The sequence below is a fragment of the Rhipicephalus microplus genome, chromosome 4 (assembly GCF_043290135.1).
Source record: "Rhipicephalus microplus isolate Deutch F79 chromosome 4, USDA_Rmic, whole genome shotgun sequence".
NCBI classification, from domain to species: domain Eukaryota; kingdom Metazoa; phylum Arthropoda; class Arachnida; order Ixodida; family Ixodidae; genus Rhipicephalus; species Rhipicephalus microplus.
This window is the reverse complement of record NC_134703.1, coordinates 188421554-188444036: the sequence shown is the minus strand read 5'-3', so window position 1 is coordinate 188444036 and position 22483 is coordinate 188421554.

The following is a 22483-nucleotide window of genomic DNA, read 5'->3' as shown; positions in this document are numbered from 1 at the left end:
ATTTTTTTTTGTTTTTTGAATTAAGGGCGGCAGAAGTGTCGTACACTGCTTCCAATGATTGCAAGTAACTTTTGCAGACGTCAGCAATTATACTAGTGCTCACAATTATGTGGTAGTATACATGCATGACTAATTCAACGAAATTTACTGTCCGGTGAGTAATGCTTAACAACCCCTTCCAAATCATAATATGCTTTTTTCGCAGGAGACCATTGCATTGCGGCAAAGGTGGTTTAGGCAGTGTTCTGCACGAGAACAAGCACAATTAATTTTCAAACACCGCTAAGCCCCCCCCCCCCCCCCCACATACTCCTTTTGTTTGTTTTTTTTGTTTTTTTACAATGGTAGTTAGGTTTATTTATTTATTTATTTAATTATTTATGATACCCTCAGCGCCAAAGGCATTACAAAGGGGAGTGGTGTGAAAGCACGGAACAACAACAAAAAAACCACAAAGACGTTAAGATACAACATACAATAACATCATTAACACAATGTAATTAAAAAACATTAGAAGAACTCCTGATTATACAATGTTAGCTAGAACATTTCGAAACTGTTGGACGTCATTAATAGATGCAGTGTCAAAAGGAAGGCGATTCCAGTCGCGACTTGTCCGGGGCAAGAAGAAATGAAAGCAATGCATTGTTTTGCACATATCAATTCCAACTTTGCGCGCATGGTCAACACGACTTAATTGATAGTGTGGCCTAGGTATAAGCTCGCCACGCAGCACATGGTGGTGATACAGCTTATGAAAAATAGTTTGGCACGAAATTTGACGCCTAATGGAGAGAGATGGGAGGGCTAAATCAGATTTCATTCTAGTAATGCTCGCGGTTCGATGGTAATTGTATAGCACAAATCTAACAGAATTATTTTGAACAAGTTCTAGTGCAGTTATAAGTTTTCCCTGACATGGGTCTCATACTGAGCATGCTTATTCCAGTTTGGAATGAACTAATGTTTTGTAGAGCAATAATTTGAGTGATGCAAGAGCTGTGCAAAAATTGCGGCGCAAGTAACCCAACATGCGGTTAGCTTGCTTAACAATATGCTCAATATGGAAGTTCCAGGTTAAGTTCGTGGTAATGTGAATGCCAAAGTATTTGTAGGAAGCAACTGATTCTAATTGGATATTGTTAAGAGAATATTGTGATGGGTTGGTTTTAGTACGAGAAACACGCATTGTCTTGCATTTGTTAGTTTTGAGTTTTATTAGCCAAGTTTTTCAACAATTAACAACAGAGTTCAAATTAGACTACAAAACAGTAGTGTCGTTATCAGAGGTTATTTCACGGAAAATAACACAGTCATCAGCAAACAAAAGGACATTAGATTTCAACAAAGAAGGCAAATCATTAATATAAATGAGAAATAAGAGGGGCCCAAGGACGGACCCCTGCGGCACACCTAAATAAACATGGCTAAATGAAGAGCAAGATTGATTAGCGACAACAAACTGCGAACGGTCAGTCAAAAAATATTCAATCCAAGTCAACAAACTTCTGTCAATGTTTAATTGATTTAGTTTGTGAAGTAGTAGCCCGTGTGAAACCTTATTGAATGCCTTTGAAAAATATGCAGTCAGCATGCGAAGACCTATCTAAAATTTGATGTAATTTGTGAGTAAAGTAAATTAGTTAGGTTTCACAGGAGTACGACTTGCGAAAACCGTGTTGGACTGCTGCGAAAAACGAGTTGGATTCTAGATAATTAACCAAATTACTGTAGATGACATGTTCTAGTATGTTGCAGCAGTTACTGGTTTGAGAAATGGGGCGATAATTACATGGAATATTTTTATTGCCAGACTTATAAACTGGAATCCGCTTTCCTATTTTCCATTTCTTAGGAAGCGTACCCGTGGCCAATGATTGCTGAAATATTTTTGTTAATATGATAGAACAATAAACACCAGTGTTTTTCAAAAATTTTGTGCTTAGGTCATCAAAGCCAGGAGATAAGGAATTATTTAGGTGAGTGATAAGTTTAAAGATACCGGAAACGTCGATTTGTGCTGAAGGCATAGCTGTGCAACTGAGTGCTTGAGTTGGAGGCTTCACAACGGTAGACGCCGCAGAAAAGTTTTTTACGAATGTATCGTTGAGAAGCATAGCACAAAGATTGCTGGGAACTGGTTCACCAGATGTGTCGTTTATGGTGATGGTGTCATTGGAAGGAGGGTTTATGGTACGCCAAAACTTTTTTAAGTCTGAAGAAAGCATAGACGGAAGCACATTAGATAAAAAATTCTGTTTAGCTTTTCTTATAGCCGAAATATATTCATTGGAAGCAGTCTCGCACGCATTCCAATGCGAGTTAAAAGGTGAGCGTCTGGCGATGCGATACAAACGTTTTTTCTTATTCGACAGACGCTTGATATGGATGTTATACCATGGTGCTTGAGCATGCATGGTCATGACTCACTTTGGTATGTATTTATATATGAGTTTGTGAGCTTTAGCTTCAAACCTGTTCCAGTTAACTTCTACAGAGTTGTCAAATGTACTCAAGAATACATCTGTAAACTTGTGAAGTTGGTTATTGAGTGCATGAAGTTGGCTCTGTTGTAGTCAAGAATGGTTTGACATTCTTTAAAGCGCGCTGAAGCAGTAGTTTTAATGTGAAAATTGAGCAGCAAGTGATCACTAATTCCAGGACAGCAAGTAACAGCAGAGATACGATCAGGTGTATTAGTTAGGATTAGGTCAAGTGTATTAGATGCGGTCGAGGACAGCCTAGTGAATTCGGTAACAGTTGAGTGAGGGAATCCAAAAATTCCTGTGCTTCAGTTGAGTATGGGGTTACAGTGGGAGGGGCGGTACACCATGTTATATAAGGGAAGTTAAAATCTCCTAGAAGGATGACGGAGCAAAAAGGAAACTGTGTGCAAATAATATTGAGGACGTCATGTAGTTCATTTGTAAGACAAGGCAACGAAGAGGGGGTCTATAGCAAACACCTAGGCTGAACTTTCGATGGTCAGTGGTTACCGAGGCCCAGAAAATTCAAGATTGCTGCTTATAGAAATGCTGGAGGAAAAAAAATCGATCGAAATGGCCAGATGTACGCCACCGCCTCGAGACTCGGTGCGGTTGCATCAGTAGATGTTGAATCTGGAGGCGTCATGAAAAATTTCGGAGTTTTGAATATTATTACACAGCCAAGTTTCAGTGATTTCGACAACAGCCGAAAAGCAAGAATCTAATGCAGATGACAGTAAATCTTTTTTATTAACAACGCTGCGTGCACTGGTGAATAATACAGAGATATGTGTTACCGTTCGTCCACTACCCCTATCGCTTCCCTATCCCGCAGTATCAAGAACAGGCGCAGACGCAGTGACGGGTTGTCGTAAAACAGGGTTTTCATTGCTCTTAAAATCTTCAATACGGTCAGTGTTTGCATTGTAAATGTAGCGTTTTTTGTTTATGATGAGCTTGTTGTGACTGAGGAAAAAGGGAGGGAAACGGGTTGATTTTTAGCGAATTCGGTAAGCTTTTTCCAGGCAATGCGGGTGGCTGGACAAAAATTTTCGGATAGCGCAATGTTTTTCTGTTTGAAAAGCTTATGTGCCGGAAGTATTTGTTCCTTCACTTTAAAGTTCACAAACTTTGTGATGACCAGACGACATTTGTTTGGGGAAAGACTGCCTATACGATGTGCCCGTTCGATTGAACCAGAGGGAAGTGAGAGTATCACTTCGTTTAGAATTGTAGTCAATTTTGTTTCGGTTTGTTGCCAGGCTTCCTTTGAGTCAGGCGACCCATAAAACAACAAGTTGTCACGGCGTGAACGGTCTTCGAGTTCATTGATGCGCGACTGCAAAAGAGCATGTTGTGTGGCTAAAGAACCTGCAGTGGACTGCAATTCCGAAATTTGCGCACCAAGGCCATCCACAGCACGAGATGTTTCCTCCAGGGCATTCAGTCTTTGTTGAATGTTCAAGACATTCGTTCCAATCGTCTTTTGTCCGGTTTTAATACTTTTGATGTCTGCCACAACCTCAGCCTGAAATTTAGAACTTTGGAGTGAGCGGGCATGAACATGCCTCAGTAACCGGAAGAGAACGCCCATCTGTTCGGTAGGGTTGTCGGGCAAGCTTTCAATGTCAAGAAGTGCTTCTGAGCGAGTAGTGGGCTTGAGATTGGATTCAATGTCACCGCAGCACAGTAATAGTAACGCCATAGAAAAACACTCCGACAAAGTTTCACGCAACACCTGTGGGCACGGGAACAGCAGGGTACAACGGTCATCGGTTTTTCTCACATACAGCGAAAAGTGGTTACACACCTGCATGATGAAAAGTTGGCGATTAGGAGCCGCTCCGAAGGCGCTGCTCCCATGCCCACTGAAGAGTGTGTTGGCGTGCCAGCTGCTTAAATCCTCACAAGCTCATGATGCAGTCGTCTATTGGCCTGCCCGGAGGAAGGCGAGTTCGGTTGGTGCGTGTCGTTCATGGACGAACACGCAATAGGTCCGCGCAGTTGACGCAGCATCCAGCTTGTCATTCAAAGGGGTCGCTATCGGCAGCGTGCAACTGATGCCAGGAGATGCGCTGAACACAGCCGACAGCCACGAAACGAGCATAGCAGGCAGGATCTGCATGATGAAAAGTTGCCGATTAGGAGCCGCTCCGAAGGTGCTGCTCCCATGCCCAGGTTTAGGGCACAACGGCAGCTCGCCTGCAAGGCACGTTCTACCAGATAAAGTAACTGTGGCGCACGCCGGTTGGTCAGGTGATAGCACCGGATATATCTATCCCCGGGACGACGCAACTAACGCAACATAAAACAGAAAAATGTTTTAGGTGCCGTTGTTATGGCGACCAATATGGTCGCCGGCAACGGCCGCGTTCGCAGCATGTAGACTCTGCTTGCGCGCGGAAAACGCGGTATGCATTCCCAGCTATCTAAGTTGCTAACATGCCATAGCCGCTTTTGCTGACCAAAAAGTTCCTATTTCCCACGAAGCATTCGTGGCTACGGCAACGCATTTTTTACTTGGAGATGCGTCGTCCCGCTGGTCGGTATCCGTCGCTGTCAGCGGACCGATGGGCACACGGCTTTGTTACTTTATCTGGTCGATCGCGTCTCGCGAAGTTAGCGTGGTTAGGTTACCGTGGTTTAAGGTCAGGGTATGTGCGCTTAGATTGATTGATGGCTCAAACTGCAGGTGGGCAACGCGCGTGGCCTCCAGTTCTCGCTGAAATTAGCGTAACTGAGGAAATTTTGAGGCTGGTCGGGAATTTTGGCACAGTGTGGCACAAATTCAGCAAGTTTCATGGTTTTGGCGCAGCTCGGCGCGAAAATGGGAAGTTGTATCAAAATAGTACAATTGGCGCAGCTGCTGCACGTCTGTCTATGCCATGGCGAAAAAAATTCGTGGGATTGGGGGGGGGGGGGGCGCACGGGCCCAGTGTGTCACGATTCCCCCCCTGGCTACGCCCCTGTTGAGAAGTGAAGCGAAAGCGAAAACGCCAGAGCGGCCGGAAAACCACGTCCGCGCGCGTCGGAAATGTTCACATTTGTTATGCACCTGCGGAATGCTGCGCCCGCCGCTGCTTCGCGAATTCGATTTCAACGCGATAGCGTTAGAGAGCTCGTGTCGCAGAAATTTCGCCATCGCTGTCGGCCCCGTTGGTTGTGAGCGAAAATCGTCCGTGAGCGAAAAAGCTCGTTACAGAGATCGCCGTGGAAGGCCGCTACTTGTCCATGCGTGCGCGCGCGATCACACTGAGAAAGCCGCGCATTCGGAGAAAAAAAAAGCTCAAGGTCACGAGGCTTGGGTGAGTATTTGCCCTTGCCACCCTTCCCTGCTTACCTTCCAGCGCTTCTGTCGGCACGAGAAAAGAGAATGTGCAATTGCAGCATGCGACAAACCTTTGTAACCCTACTCGCACAGGACGGATTCTTAAAATTTTTGCGGCGTTCAATTTGTTAGGCAATAAGCTCTTTTGGTGAATTCATTCCATGGTTACTTGGAAAAGTGTTTCAGGGCCCCTTTAACGCATTTTGTTAGACAAATGTCACGACAAAAACGAGCCAATTCGGCGATTTGTAGGCGCATTCGGAAGGCCTCAAACTACGTCAAAAAAGGCCGGGATAGTGCAGCCATTGCCGCTAAAAACACACAGGAACTTTCAAACAGTTCTAAAAATAGGCAACTATTTCCATCTAGTGGAAAACATAAAATGCCTTTCCGGAGGCTTTGATCAAGCAAACAGCAAATGTTAGATGTGCTGTCATCTATGAAACATTGTGAGGCTCTTTCTGGCCTCCGAGATTGCGAGTGCGCGGCGTGTATCTTGGAGGCCATGCGACTCTTGCTTTAGATTAAAAACCTGAATGTACCATTTGGGCGCGCGCACGGGAACAATCTACTGTGTGCGTGCGTGTGCGTATGTGTGCGTGTAAAAAAACATATTATTAAGTATGCACATAGCGGTTGAAGGTCGCACTATAGGCCGGATTTTGCTATCGCGTTCAACTCTTAAAAATGGAGCTTAAGGGTCTCCTATTTTTTGCCTGCGTTCTGAGCGGTAAGTATCAGTTTTCACACAAAGTATTCTAAAGACACAGCTCGCGCCTTTTCAAACGTTGTTTGGGGAGATACGCCAGCAGGAAACGGTACGAGCGAACGCACCGGCGGCACCGGATTCAGCCTGCTGTGCACAAAAAGAAGACACGTTAGGCATGCCGACTCGCTGCTGCTGCACCGTCTACTTCTCGGCGATCGTAATCCAAACCAGGCTCCCGATGTACGCGTCCTCGTTGAGGCCATCGAGCTTTGTCGAGCTGCACAAGTATTTTGCAATTAGAGCCTATGCGAACCACCGCCAACGCTTTTGCCGTCATGTTGCATCTGCGGCCGGCTTCGGACGTCTCCATCACACGTTACCATTGGCGCCCGATGGTGATCGCGTGATTTCGAGCTAGTCAGCCGTGAAGCAGAAAGAGGATCCGCTTTCGCTTGAAGGGAAGATGGGACCGATTTTATCGTTCCGGCCTCGCGGCGTGGTTTTCCAGCATTAGGCGGCGAAGCGAGTGAATTTCCGGTGAGTTTTGCCCCTTTCGCTCCGGGAGGGAACAAGTGTCGAAACTGAACCCAGCGCGAGCCTTCTGACAACTGATTAGGTTGCAGCAGCACACACACACACGAAAAAAATAACACTCAAAGTTCATTAAGAGTACACTTACCATGTGTCATCCGCTTGAAAATTGGATAACACCGACAAATTCGTCCTAGCTGCCGCTGGCAGCCTCGACGAACAGAAGCGACGCCCTTTCCCGCGCTCCGAAGTACTGTACAGACGATGGTATAGTCCGGACCACTTTCTCCACCGTGTGTGCGTGTCGTTCTTCATACGACGGAAGGAACCGTTTACGAACGTAAAAGAGCGTTGGCGTGGCACGGGCTATGACTACTATGACGCACTTTCCCGCGCTCCGAAGTACAGACGATGGCATAGTCGGGACAACTTTCTCCACCGGTGGGTAACCCGAGGGGCGCTTTACGCTCCGGAACAAAAAGTTTGCCCACGCTGAACACGGAGCAACTTTGCCTTGATTCTGATTGAATTACACACACAAACAGGCTCGCTACATTTACAAAAGCTCGTTTATCGTCTACTATTAGGGTCAATCCACGCCAGCTGTCCCAACAATACGCTTGTCAAAAATCTGTTTCATTCAAAGTGTTTAAGAAAATTACACATATATGGGCATCTGTTTTAAAGTATTTTCCTAATATATTTTGAGCGGCAAAAATTTTTTGCGCTCATGAGCACCATTCGAAATTCACGAAATGCTGGAAACACAGGCACGAAAAAAAATTCCCTATAAATAGACCGTTTTGCGCATTCTTTAAATACATACTTTCTGCTTGTTTAGAGCAATTTGCTTTCTTTAAATACAGTTGTTTTGATAGCTTGAAACTTTTTGCACTCTAGATCGTAGACAAATTCAGCAAATTGTAGTGTTTTGAGAATTTTTCTACAAAATGCAACCATTGATAGAATCCACAAATTACTTCTATCGAACTCTCCATAAAATGTTCTGCTTACAAATATATTTGCTTGGCATGTGTGGGGTGCACAGGCTCTAAAATAAACTTGGGAACTTGGCAAAAACGCCACTTTGGTCTAAGTTGAGACGTCTGTAGCACTCCAAGGTGGTCCAAGAAAAAATGAGAAGAAAAGTGCATACGATTGAGAATCATAGCGTCTTAATTTGTTCACAGGAAGTTCCATCGAGGTCATTTTTGTTTTAGCAGAGAAAGTTATGCTCCCAATGATGAATCTCGTTACATTTATTGCATGTGGCTATAAAAAGCCATTGACTTCAAAAAAAAAAAATCGCAATGTTCATATAGATCGTAGGAAGGAGGCGTGAGCATGGTCATTTATAGCTGATACACACAAATTTAATCTATGTATTTCGCATCCGTCGCACGGTATGACCACGCCCTGTGCATTCACGCCTACCGCACATTGTCCGCGACGCTACGGATGAAGTATGCACAGCTGTTTTTCATAGCTTGCTAGGGTGGTTGCAAGAAACAGGTTTTCGGTAAGTAATGACCGTCAGTCTGGTAACATGCACTGTTTTAAACATGCGCTGTTTTACTGCTGTTGTGAGATCACATAAAATTTCATGGTGTAGTCATCGGCTGCCACCTGCTCTGTGTGCGTGCGTAGGTGGTGGCAAGTATCGGGGTAGTTACCGAACTACCTTGATAACGAGGAAAACAACCTGGGGGACTTTTCGACAAATGGTATATGCAGATACAATTCTGAAGTTGCTCCAATATCTTAGGCACGTGGAGTCGGCGTAGAAATCGACGTAGCCACGAGGGCCCAGCCAATTCAGATGTAGGGTATAATAACATGCAGGGTGGCAGGAATAGGCGCAAGTTGGAAGAGATAGAACAAAATCTAAGGGAGGAGAGGTCGATGGTATATGGTTTTGTAAAAATACATCTTAGGGACATGGAACAACCTCCTAACAAACCGGACTATGCGTGGGAATATTGTAATAAAACAGACGGCAGCAGAAAGGGGGCTGGTATTGGGGCATTCATTCATAAATGTACAGACTGGCAAAGGGTCAAGCAGGAGTGAACAGAACACTTATGGCTAAAAGGGAAAGGGGCGGGGCAGATGACGCTCCTGGTTTTTGTATACTTGTGGACAGGGGCAAAAGCCACAGAGAAAAACCAACAAATCGCGCAGTGCATAGAAAATGACATTGACGAACTAGGAGAAGAGTGCGAGGTAATTACATTAAGAGATAGGAACGTGCACATAGAAGATATGGGTGTACATACTGACCCTTTCCTTTTTTTGGTTTTCCTTTTATTTGGTTTGTTTTCGCTTGTTTTGTTGTTAGAGGGGTTGAAATAACTGTAAGAAACACCGGTATTTTTTCCATAATCAGTCTTCGGTAACTTGCGTAGCGGGTAGTGTGGGTGGCGGCCACGGGCAACGTTGCAGTGACGTTGATCACGTGAAAGGGGTAGACGGTAGTTTTGGAGAATTTCGGTGCGCCCGGTTACTTGTTTAACTAAAACCCGAACATTAAGTGGACCTCGTGAGATGCTATTAGTGAAGTTGAACACGTGTGTGTATGGTAGGTGGCAGCTTCAAAGAGTTGTTGAGGTAGGAAACTTAGTGAAGGTGGCTGGATAGCGGGATTGGGGTTGAGCTTTGGGCTGTCTGGCGCTCGGTCCGATGGTGGGGCGGGCGATGGCTAAGGTGGCTAGGAAAACCACGGGTGAGAGTGAGTTGGAGAAGTGCGAAGAATGCAAGCGCTAGTGCTATCGGACGAGACAGCCTTCACGAGCTTGGCCGACGCGGAGAAGGCGAGCTTCTTGTGTAGGCTGTGCGAGGCACTGAAGGCGGCAGTGCGGCACATGGAGGCTAGCATGGAGGGGCTGCATATTAGCTGAGTCTGGAACGGGAGCTGAGGGAACTCCAGAAACAGCTTGAAGCGTTGCTTGAGTGGGAGTAGGCTACCGCCAGTCTATTAGAGCAAATTAAGGGTGACCTTAGACAAGAACGGGATGGGCGTACCGAGCTCGAGTAGCGGGTAAAGGAGGTGATCACGCTTCGCGCCGGCTCCGAGCGGTATGAGACGGAAGGAAGGCGGGGGTGGCGGAGAAGGCGACAGGAAGGCAACAGGTGAAAAGGGAGGTCAGGGGGCAGTAGTGTGCTCTGAGAACATACAGCTTTGTGTCACGGCAGTCTTCGAGCAGTGCAAGAACACAACACACGGCAGAAAGAGAGAGAGAGAGAGATAAATAGAGAGGAAAGGCGGGGAGGTTAACCGAGCTTGGCTCGGTTGGCTACCCTACACTTGGTGTGGACGAAAGGGAGAATATTAGAAAGGAAAGAGATAGAAAAGAAGAGAAGTAAAAAAGAGAAGGATGAATAGTTAGCTCGAGACTACACAGCACGATCATACACTGTTCTTTCACAAGCGGTCGTGAAGTCTGGTGGCCCTTAAGAAGTACAAGACGGCTTTCGTGGCTTTGCGTGTATGGGAAGCCGTCGGCCAAGGTCCCAGGATCTCTGCCGTAAGCGACCGTGAATCCAGCTGACAGATCTTGGCTTCCAGATTACGTCATTAAGACTGGTATGCTGGGAGAGAGAAACAGGTGAAAAAACAGGGGTGACATAGCAAATAGGAAGCCAGCGATTGCAGCGTAGAAGGGTCCTAGTGGTGGGAGACTCTAACGTGGCCAGGGTTAGGGGTGGCGTCTTCACGACAGTAAAAAAAAAAAAATGGGAGAGTGTGGGTGGAGGCCTAGTAAGGAAAGTGCATATTGGATGCACTGGTAAAAGCTCAGGAGGTCGTAGAGGACAGCCTGGAGGGCGAAAATCGCGTCAATATTCATGCTGGTCTTAAAGGGCCACTCACCAGGCCCCATACCAAATTTTAGTTAGATCGTGGAAGTTTGGTGTCAGATGAGGAACATTTTGCCACAAAAGTTTTTGAATTGGTTTATTATATATGTATACGAGCTGAGAAAACTTTTTTTTTTTTGAAGTGGCGTGAAATGAGGATGAGAGAAGGCGAGCTCTCAACCCTTGCCGCTCTTCCGTGTAGCATTCGCAAGCCAAATCTCTTCCATACCCTCTCCGGCATCCTACGAAGAGGTCTAGCGCGCATGACGAGCCCGTAAAAGCCCAACCACGTGCACGCGAGCAGCGTTTTTTTTTTTTTTTGCTCTTGCGGTGGCTTCGTTCACATGACATGTTGCAAATCTCGTATTCTATGGCATGATTGCATGGCAAACACAAGCGACAGACTCTAACATGAAAGTCATGACATGCGTGTCATGTAATGACTACATGCCACACTTATGATGTGCTCGTGGTCGTATCGCTAGCTTCACATGTGCCGAACTTGGTATTACGTGACGTGAACGGATGACATAGGGTAATGACACATCCAAACATTATAATCACGATGAGCGTGTCATGCAACATGACTACATGCCACACTGATGATGCGCTCGCAGCCGTTTCTCTGACATATGCCAAATTTGGTATTACGTCATGTGAATAGATGATGAAGGCATGTGACTGGTGCAAACATGATAATCATGAGATGCTTGTCATGTGAGAACAAGACTACATGCCACAGTCAAGGTGCCAATGCATTACGACATGATGCGGTGCGTGTGCTCGCCGGCGTTCATTTCGTCACGTCACGCCGACGTTGCCACGCCAGGCGACGGTCCAGTCATATACACGCAGGCGCGTGTTACGCTGCGTTGCTTTGACGCATGCGCGTTTCAGTGCGTTCGGCATCCCTCCGTCACGAAAGAAGGGAGACAAAGCGTTGCCTGGGTAACACATCTGCGCGAATAGCAGCATGTCGCATTTCGCGCCGGTTGCCGTCGAGCCGTGCCGACGGACGCTGGTCGCGCTTTGCGTCAGACTATAGAGTGCTCGCGTATTGCTAAAGTAGTGTCGCTCTGTGTTGCGTGCGTGTGCGTCAACGCTACATTGTAGTATATTGGGCCCTTCATGATGCGCTCGTAGCCGTTGAGCTAGCTCCACATATACCAAATTTGGTGTTACGTGACGTCAATGGATGACGAAACATAGGACTGGTGCAGGCGTGATAAACCTGACACGCGTGTAATGTAAAAACATGATAACATACCACGCTCATAGCCGTTTGGCTAGCTCCACATATACTAATTTTGATATCATGTGACGTGAATAGATGACGAAGGCAAACGACACATCCAAACATGACAATCATGACACAGAAATAAGTCATGTACGGCATCATTTACCTCCGCCTCGTAACGTTGTGCTGAATTCAAAGTGACAAATCAACATTTCTCATTCGTGCTTCTCGTATAATCTATTCCCGCTGTGCGTGGGATCTGCCAATTTTTTCCAGTTTTTAAAGCGTGGATCGAGCAATTCGCCGAGTAAGCGTCTCGAAGAAACATAATAGCTGCCAGAAGCACCACGGTGGCTGGCTCCAAGGTCTCCACTACCGGATCTCGATCTCCGCGAGCGCCTTAGTAAAAAAAAAAAACACCGAGCGAATGCGGGCACGCACGTGCGGAAAAGAAGTTTGACGGCTGCAGCGATAGGGGTAAGTTGTAGCGCCATAGCGTGCTGTTCCTAGTGCTGTGGTACTTTAGAGAACTAAAAAAATAAACAAGCAAATTATGGTTCCTGGTATGACATGTGACAATGCGGTCTTGTGCACGAGATCAGAAGTTCAGCAAGAATAGAAATTAAGCAACGTAGAATATGTAGGCTTGCCTTAGGAGCTCACGGTAATACACCAAATCAGGGAGTACAATGTGATATGGGATAGACATCATTCGAGGACAGGGAAGCTAGCAGCAAGATAAAATTTGAGAAGCGATTGAGAGATATGGAGGAACGTTAGCTAGAAAGGTTTTCAGCTATTTGTACATGAAGAATGTTGATACAAAATGGAGGAAGCGAACCAGAAAATTGATGGGTAAGTACTTAAAAAAGAGCAGGGGGCCCAACCAAAAAGAAGTATCGGTTAAGAGAAAGGTGAAGGAAACGGAGGCCGACATTTGGAGACTTGGCATTATTAATAAGTCCGCACTAAAGATCTATCAAACTTTTAAGCAGGAAATTGCGAAAGAAGGAATCTATGATTATACTCGGGGTAGTTCTCTACTGTTTGAGGCCAGGATGGGAGTATTGCGAACAAAGACTTATCGGGCCGATACGAAGGGGTTGTGGTTGATATGGGGGGTTTAACGTTCTAAAACCAACAACAAAGGGGTAGAAACGGTATTCAGTGCGTGCGGAGAGGAGGAGGAAACGGCAGAACACTTGATATTGTTCTGTAAACGGCTTCTCCCTATAGCCCAGGACGATGGCGCAGAGGTTTACGGGCGAAGCTTCTTATAGCGGTACCCGTTCGTCCCTCGTAGCCGTTGTAGTAGCGTGACACAAGTATAACATTTCGACTTCCAAGGTGGTGCCAGTGAGAGATTTCTTCTGTGCATTGTTGAACAATAAAAGGTAGTGCTCAATGTACATGCCAATGGCTGCTAAGGGGGAATGAGAGACAGGAGAATTTGGCCTTTTAGTTAACGCGCACGCTGCCAACTTTTTATTGTTCAACAACGCACAGAAGACAAGAAAGGGTAGCTCAGTTATACTCGCTGGGCGTAACCTCCTAGGTTTTAGAAAGGTTTAGCGAGCGTTGGGCCGCAGTGCCATGAATACAGTGATCTATCATATACCATGAACTCGAGGTGGTTAAAGGTGGGAAGTAGACACGAAGCGCAAGCCGTGAGAAAGTGTGCGTGTGCCTCCTCTCGTTCAGTCCTTGGAATGTCCGCTGGATGGCGGTGCTTCTATATGAGGAATATATGATGAAAATATGCGAGATGGTGGTACTTGGAGTGTTGAATAGGTGGACGAACGGACACACAGACAGATGCATGGACGGACGCACGAATGGCTGCATGGACGGATGGACGCATGGACGGATGCAGGAGCGGATTCATGGACGAAAGCAGGGACGGACGTACAGATGAACGTGCGGACGCACGTACAGACGCACGCACGGACGGGCGTCACCTCCAGCAACACTCAGTAGCAGCGCCGTCTTAGCAGCCTCCGTCCATGGTTCTTCGGTTGACGTTGTTGCTTTCAGGAAGAGCTTGAACTTCTGCTTAAACAACGCTCACTTCTTTGCTATGTTCCCGGACAGAAGCAGCTGATCGGGTGGCTTGAGGAGTTCCATTTTTTTAGCTTACTAGCGTAACGCCTCTTCGTTTCTTCAAGCCATTTCGCGGTAGGCCAACGGTTGGCCCACTTTTGACACCATGTATCAGTCAGCTAAAGCAGGAACAGAAAGAAAGTTTATTGATAGCTGCTGTTACGTTTTATAGAGGCTGGTGCGACGTCTGCAGTTGGTGGGAGACAGCACTAGTACGCACAGCGCATGCGTATCTTGCACGATACAAGGCGAAAGTTTTTGTGTCAGTACCCCTTAAGCTTATTCGTGAGTGGAGTTCGGAATACACTTAACGAGACCTAAAAATGCCTGCAACTGTTTCAAACACATTGGCATAGGGAAGTTTGCCACTGCTCCTGCTATTTCAGGCAGAGGTTGCACACCATCTGCAGAAATAGCGTGCCGCTAGTGTAAGATCGTGGCCGAGAGGAATTGGCATCCAAAACCTTTTGGAGGACTTCATCCAAGTTCATCTAGAGTGCCGAACAGTGTCAATGGTGTCGTCAATGAGTGTAAATGAGTGTAAATCAGTGTGAACCGGAGGTGATGTGCTTGCTTAACTCCCAACAATCGACACAAAACCTGAGGCTACTATTCTTCCGGACTATAACGACGGGGACGACCTAGTGAGTAGAAGATGGTTTTATTACGCCAGCGGCCAGCGTTTTCTTCACTATTGGTAATGACAGCTCATTCGCGTTCGGCGTAACTTCGTAGGGGAAGAGAGGTGGGTGGATGGCTATCCGTGGTTATGTGATGTTTAAGTAAGCCAGTACCTGGTAAGTGTCATGTACTTACCGCAAAAAGTAGTTTGTGTCGTTCGAGCACCAAGGAAAGGGTCTCCGGTTGATCAACCTCGCCTGTAGTGACTGCTGTAACTGCTGATCTCAAGACCGACGGACACAGAAAAAACTCTGCCCCTCTTTATGACAAGCTGCACGTTGCCAGCTGGGAGATAACCTGCTCCGAGAGGTAATCTGCTCCGAGGACCACATCGGCTAGCAGGTGTTCGAGGACGAGAACAGCTGGACGGGGACAGCTCCGAGTGAAACAACGGTGCACTTGGAGCTGTTAAATCCACAAATAGCTGATGTCTCTGCACGTTGCCCGCGCCTACCCAATGTCATCTAGATTTCAGGCCTGGTCACTGGGCTTGCCTCAGCTTCTGGCGTCGCTCCGTTGTGACTGGCGTGTTTCGCTGTACAGACATGCCTACGCTTACTCTCGTTGCTCGACAGACATGGATTGGCAAGCCCGACGAACGTTTTCTTGGCATGCTGGTGTGCGTGTTGGCGACTTGAGAAGACTGTCTCTTTTTTTCTGTGTCCATCACGGACCCGAGCTAACGGGGGGGAGGGGGTCGGCTCCCTCCCACGCCTAGTCGTGCGTGGATTTGCCGTGTCCGGGGAAAAGGGGATCCTGGGGGTTGAGCTGACGCTCGGTGATCAGACCTTTAAGGCCCCCCTGCAGAGGCAACACACCCTTTTGGCCCCGGCTTCACGTAGATGGCACCCCTAGGCTGACTCACCCAGGGGAAATCGGCAGTCGCCTTTTACTATCTCTCTCCCCTACAACTTCGTCTTTATCTCTCACTTTTATTCTGTCCTGTTTCCTTATCCCTTCTGTTTACTTCCAATTTTCCTGGGGGCAAGGGTTAACTCTGTGCAAATAGCCTACCTTGGTCTAGGCGCATTGGGTTGCGGCAGTGTTGTACGGCTGACGTCTGCAAGCTTTCAGCACCTGCAAACTTGCAGCGTCCCCTTGTTGGGCTCCGTGGTGGGTAGCCGCCAACGCTGCTGAACAAAAATAAGACCGGCAAGCATGGAGCATTCCTCCTACTGTCTGATCGTTCCCTCCTAAAGCGGGTACGCACCGATGACATACATTTCTTCAACCAGCCAATAGAAACATTTCCCCACTTCCACGTCATTCACTGTGAGAAAACCGGAAAGCAAGCAAGGACCATATCTCCTTTCGTAGTTGCCAGGTGTCTTACTGGAACTCTCGGGGCTGGATACAAATTAACCAAAATGGCTAGCGGAGACCTTCTTGAAATTCGAGACCAAAGCACAATTTGTAAAGCTAGACAGCCTCTCAACGTTTGGTGACGTACCGATCACCGTAACAGCACACAGATCTATGAACATCACTTGTGGAGTGGTATCTGACGAAGACTTACTTGATCCGACAGAAACGGAACTTTTGGAAGGGTGGGAGAGCCAAAATGTCACTAATGTACAGAGAATTATCATCGGAAGAGATAATAAGGAAACACCAACGATACACTTATTACTCACGTTTGCATCCAGTAAACTACCAGAATCTATTCAAAGAGGGTACACGACGACATCTATCAGGCCGTACATACCAAACCATCGTCGTTGCTTCTAATTCCAGAGGTATGGCCATGGCTCTAAAACCTGTCGTGGCCGCCAGACTTGTGCACAATGTGGAGTCCTAGGCCACGTGTCTGAGAACTGCAATCAGCCGCCACACTGCGTAAACTGTGAAGGAAACCATGCCACATATTCACGCTCCTGCACATACTGGAAAAAAGAAAAAAAGAAATAATTACATTAAAGGTGAAGGAGAACATACTATTTAAGGAAGCACGGTGAAGAGAAGCACCATTCTATGGACCTACATACGCTGATGCGTCGCGTGAGGGGGCACCGCCGCACTAGCCCTCGCCACTCCTTCGGCCCGTGCATAGCGAGCTGGCGGTTGTGGCTCCTGCCCCCAAGGCGGCTGTAGTTCAGGCTACACCACCTACTCCCAAACAGAGACCGGAGACTCCAGAGTCCTCAGGTCTCAAGGCCTCACCTAACCAGGCGAGGCCCGAAATTCGAACTAACAGCCCGCACGTGCGGGCATCCAGTGCCTCCGAGGATGCAGTGGATACGTCGGTACCCTTGGTGCTGGAAGAGCGGCGTGGCTCCTTGGAGCGCGCCAAGAAAACAAAAAAGCAGATAACAGGGCCTGGTGACGGCCCTGTTACGTGAACTGAAACTCCCTGTCTAAACAGGCACTCTCTTTTCGTACACACAGCACTATTTTACATTCACCATGAACACTCAAATTATACAATGGAACGTCAGGGGCCTTCTCAGAAACATTGACGACATCCAAGAACTTTTACATGAACACTCACCAAAAGTGCTGTGTGTACAAGAAACACACCTTCATTCAAAACACGCAAATTTTCTTCGTAAATACGTCATTTTCCGAAAGGACCGTGATGATGCTATGACATCATCCGGAGGTGTTGCCATTATGGTGAATCAAGGGATTGCATGCACACACTTACAACTCCAAACATCCCTTGAGGCAGTGGCTGTTCGAGCGGTTCTTTTTGATAAACTGATCACAATCTGCACTATATACACTTCTCCTAGCTATCAACTGCAAAAACGTGATTTACATTGTTTAATTGATGAACTTCCGGAGCCTTATGTTCTCCTTGGAGACTTTAATGCGCAGAGCAGGCTATGAGGTGACTCTTGTTGCGACGCGCGAGGTCGACTGATTGAACAGTTCCTTCTCTCGTCGAGCGCGTGTCTCCTAAATCGAAAAGAACCAACCTATTATAATCTCGCTAATAACCCCTACTCCTCCGTAGACCTAAGCATAGTATCTCCATCTATTGTGCCTCTACTCCAGTGGAAATTCGTCAGTAATCTCTACGGAGGTGACCACTTCCCCGTAGTTTTGAGCACAACTACAGTAACTGAGTGTCCACCACGTGTTCCCAAATGGCTCATAAACATAACCGACTGGGAACAGTTTTATACCATCGCTCGTCTAGGTTGGAGTGACATATGTACTTTGAGCATTGATGTTGCTGTCAACTACTTCACAGTGTTTTTTATTTATGCTGCAACAAAATGCACCCCACAAGCAAATGGACACCCTTGAAAACGGCGTGTGCCATGATGGAACTCTGAATGCCGAAACGCGCGCAAACAGCAAAACAGAGCATGCAGGTTGCTCCGGAACTCACCGACAGCCGCAAATCGTGACACCTTCAAGAAAATAAAGTTTCAAGGCAGGAGAACGCGTCCGCAGGCCAGAAGAGAAAGCTGGCAGAAGTTTTTCTCAGGGATCAATTCATACACACAGGAGGCTAAAGTCTGGAACATGGTTGGTAGGATAGCAGGAAAACAAGTACACACACTTCCACTCGTATACACTCAGGGTGATACCTTGGAAGATCAGGCAAACTTCCTCGGTGCACACTTCGAACAGGTATCCAGCTCGTCCCACTATACTGACACTTTCCAAAAATACAGAACAAGAATAGAAAAGCAGAAACTCGAACACAAATGAACTAGATACGAGGCATATAACCAAGCTTTCAGTTCAGCTGATCTCCGAATATCTCTAAACTCCTGCAATACTCCTGCCCCAGGGTTTGACCGTGTAGTGTATGAAATGTTAAAAAACCCACCAATCGAAACACAAAAAAACCTTACTTTGTACAGTGCTATCTGGTTTTCTGACGCTATCCCTACCTGATGGAAAGAGGCTATTATTATTTCCATTTTGAAAGAGGGCAAGGACCCTTCTTCAGCTTCGAGTTATAGGCCTATTGCACTTACAAGCTTCTTGTGGAAAGTCTTCAAAAATTATAAACTGCCGACTTGTACATTTCCTTGAAACAAACAATTTACTCGACCCATTTCAGTGCGGGTTTCGAGAGAGTAGATCCACCACAGACGACCTTGCTCGTTTCGAGGCACAGATCAGAGACGCGTTCATCTATAAACAATATTTTCTCGCTGTGTTCCTCGATATCGAAAAGGCTTACGATACAACTTGGCGCTTTGGAATACTAAGAGACCTGTCCCACCTTGGCGTGCGCGGAAGAATGTTTCACACAATATAAAGTTACCTGTCAAACCGGACATTCCGTGTCCGAGTGGGCAGTGTTCTTTCCCAAACATTTGTCCAGGAAACAGGCGTGCCGCAAGGTGGTGTACTTAGCTGCGCACTTTTTCTCATCAAAATGAATTCCTTGCGCTTGTCCATCCCTCGTAATATGTCTTATTGTACATATGTCGATGACGTCCAGCTTGGCTTTAGATCTTGCAATCTAGCAACGTGCGAATGGCAGGTTCAGTTAGGTTTAAACAAGGTCTCCAAATGGGCAGAGGAAAACTGATTCCGACTGAACCCACAAAAAAGCACGTGTGTCTTGTTCTCCCGAAAGAGAGGCATGCACTCAGAACCCGACATTGAACTGAACGGTCAACGTCTGTCTATTAATGCGGAACATAAATTCTTAGGCTTAAGCTTGGAAAACAAGTTGACCTTCGTACCGCACATCAAGTATTTAAAAACTAAATGTTTAAAAGCCATGAATGTTTTAAAAGTGTTGTCACGTACTACGTGGGGTAGTGACAGGCAATGCCTCATGAATCTGTATAGAAGCCTCATTCGCACCCGCTTAGAATATGGGGCCGTAGTTTATCAGTCTGCGACTCAAAGTGCTTTGAAGATGCTGGATCCCGTGCACCATTTGGGCATCTGCCTTTCTACGGGGGCTTTCTTTACGTTGAGTCAAATGAGTGGTCACTTCATCTGCAGAGAATTTACATGTCCTTTGTATATTTCCTTAAGGTGAAAGCAGACAAGAAGCACCCTTCATACTGAACTATTAATGATTTGTCGAGCTCCATTCTGTTTCAAAACAGGCCTTTGATGAGGCAGCCCTTCTCAGTTCGCCTGAAGGGTCTAGGTGAGAAAACTGGAGTGTCCCTTGAACACAGTTTAATGGCTCCTGTAGCATACCCGCCACCGTGGCAGTGGCAGACTATAGACTGCGATGTGTCTTTTCTAGAAGTTACTAAACATGCGCTTATTGCCCATATCCGAACATACTTCCTGGAACTTCAACACAAATACACACTTCCTGAGCTCTTTACAGATGCCTCCAAGTCCAACTCCACTTTGTCCTTCGCTGCTGCCGCCCCATCCTTTTTGGATGCTGGCCCTCTACATCCAGACACATGCATCTTCACAGCGGAAGCTTACGCGATACTCGTGGCGGCTAAACACATCAAACAATTACAAATACAAAAAGCAGTAATTTATACAGACTCCCTCAGTGTGGTAACGGCTCTGCAAACCCTTAGAAAACAAAAAAACCCTGTCCTCGTCTAACTTTACTTCATTTTATGCACACTCTACCCACTCAAACAACATGTTGTAGTGTGCTGGGTGCCAGGGCACCGTGAGATTCAAGGCAACGTGATGGCAGATCAGCTTGCTGCATCCATCCACGAAAGCACTGCCACTCCATCCATATCAATCCCGGCCCTTGATCTGAAGCAGTCTCTCAAACGAATGCTCAGGGACGACTGGCAGAGCAAGTGGGATAGACACACACAAAACAAACTACACATTATTAAGCCACACGTTGGCCATTGGCCGCCAATATCAAAATCACGTCATACAGAGGTACTACTAACGAGGCTCAGGATAGGACACATACACAACACACACATATCTTTTTTCCCGTGGCGATTCACCATTGTGTAACAGATGTGGTGAAGCACTAACAGTTTTTCACATTTAAATCCAGTGCAAACAGTTAGAAACATTAAGAAAAGAACACTTTCCATTACCCTACCGACAACATATGCCTTTACACCCTGCAATGTTCGTTCGTAGGGAACCACTTTTTAGTCATAAATCATTGTTAGCGTTTTTAAAAGAAATTCGTAGTTTTCATATCATATACCCAGGCATTCCGTAGCACGACCTCTCCAGAGAGGTTTTCGCTGCGGTGGCTACACTCAAGAAAGTACCTGCCTCATGGCCCTAGGACGCAAGGGTATGAACGAGTGAGGCACTTGTGCTAATGCCATACATGTCCACCATCGTTTTCTATTATCACCAACTTGTGTTATGTATTCACGCCACACACATCTTTAACGGCATGGTCATAATTTTATTACTTGTATGTTTTTACCTGCCTTACCGCGAGGAACATTATGGTCTTTATACAGCCGCTTATCACAATCATTGTCCATATCTTTAGCAAGATGAACTGGCACTCTTTGGCCGTGAAATGGCCTTTGCGCCACAAAACATCAAATATCATCATCATTTTTCTGTGTCCATCACCTGCAGCGTGAATATGAGATGTGTTTTGTGCACTAGATATTCGCAATCTGTACGGCTGCAAGTCCGAACGGTTCGGCGACGCTGCGTGGCGAATCTTCGTGGCAAAGGAACCGAAGTTGCAAGTGTTCTCGTTTCCTAAGGCCAACCGAAGAAAGAATTAGAAGCATGCCGTTCGTCAAGCTGACGTCGACATTCGTTTCTTTCGTGACCTGAAGGTACATGTGTCAGTACAACATATTACTCATTGGTTCCAATGGCCCCATCTCCACCATGTTCCGTTCGTGCTCCAAAATAAAGCTGTCATGTGTGCTCCTGACTTGTTGGCTTAGGCCCTGGCTATAAATTGATAAACGCGCGTAGCAGGACATTTTTAGAACGGGCGTTTTTCCTTCACGGTCAGTAAACATTTTGCAACTGGGGATTAGCGGCGTGGACTTGTATTACTTTTGTTCGCTTGGTGAAAAAAAAAGGAAGGAATGCTGTTGCTTTACCTAGTGCCTCGGTTTTGGGCATAGTACTTTCTTGCCAGTGTTCATATCATGTTGTTGAAGTAGTATTGAGGTCAGCACCTTATTTTAATATATTTCCTTGAAATTTATATGCCTGTAGACACGCTAAAGTGCTTCCCTAATTGGGTTTGAAGTGTGTGATCCCTACTTCAAGCTAAAATAATTAAGAAGCTCTACCAAAATTATAACGATCCGAAAACTAGCCGTTCGGTAGAAGAACCCACGGGGGCTACATGGTTTAATAGAGACCCAGTACTAACAGTTTTCCCAGGCCCTAAGTTAAGTGACCAACTACGCACCACTGCGAGAAAGGCCAGAGCAAAAGAAGAAATGCTGCTTCTTGTGTCGGTCACAAGAGATTTTTGTGGAACGAAACTTTTTGTTTTTTCTTGTAATTGTCGGCGCCCTGATATTGTACTGAATGCCATTCTTGTGGCAGCAGCACACACTGTCCTCAATAACTACGTGTCTATGAAGACAGATGTTGGAAAGAGTACAAATAAACAAATAAAACTGCAGAAGCTTTGCAAATGAGTTAAAAATAGTTTCTCGGTACTCTCTAGATAGTATGGGCGTATATGC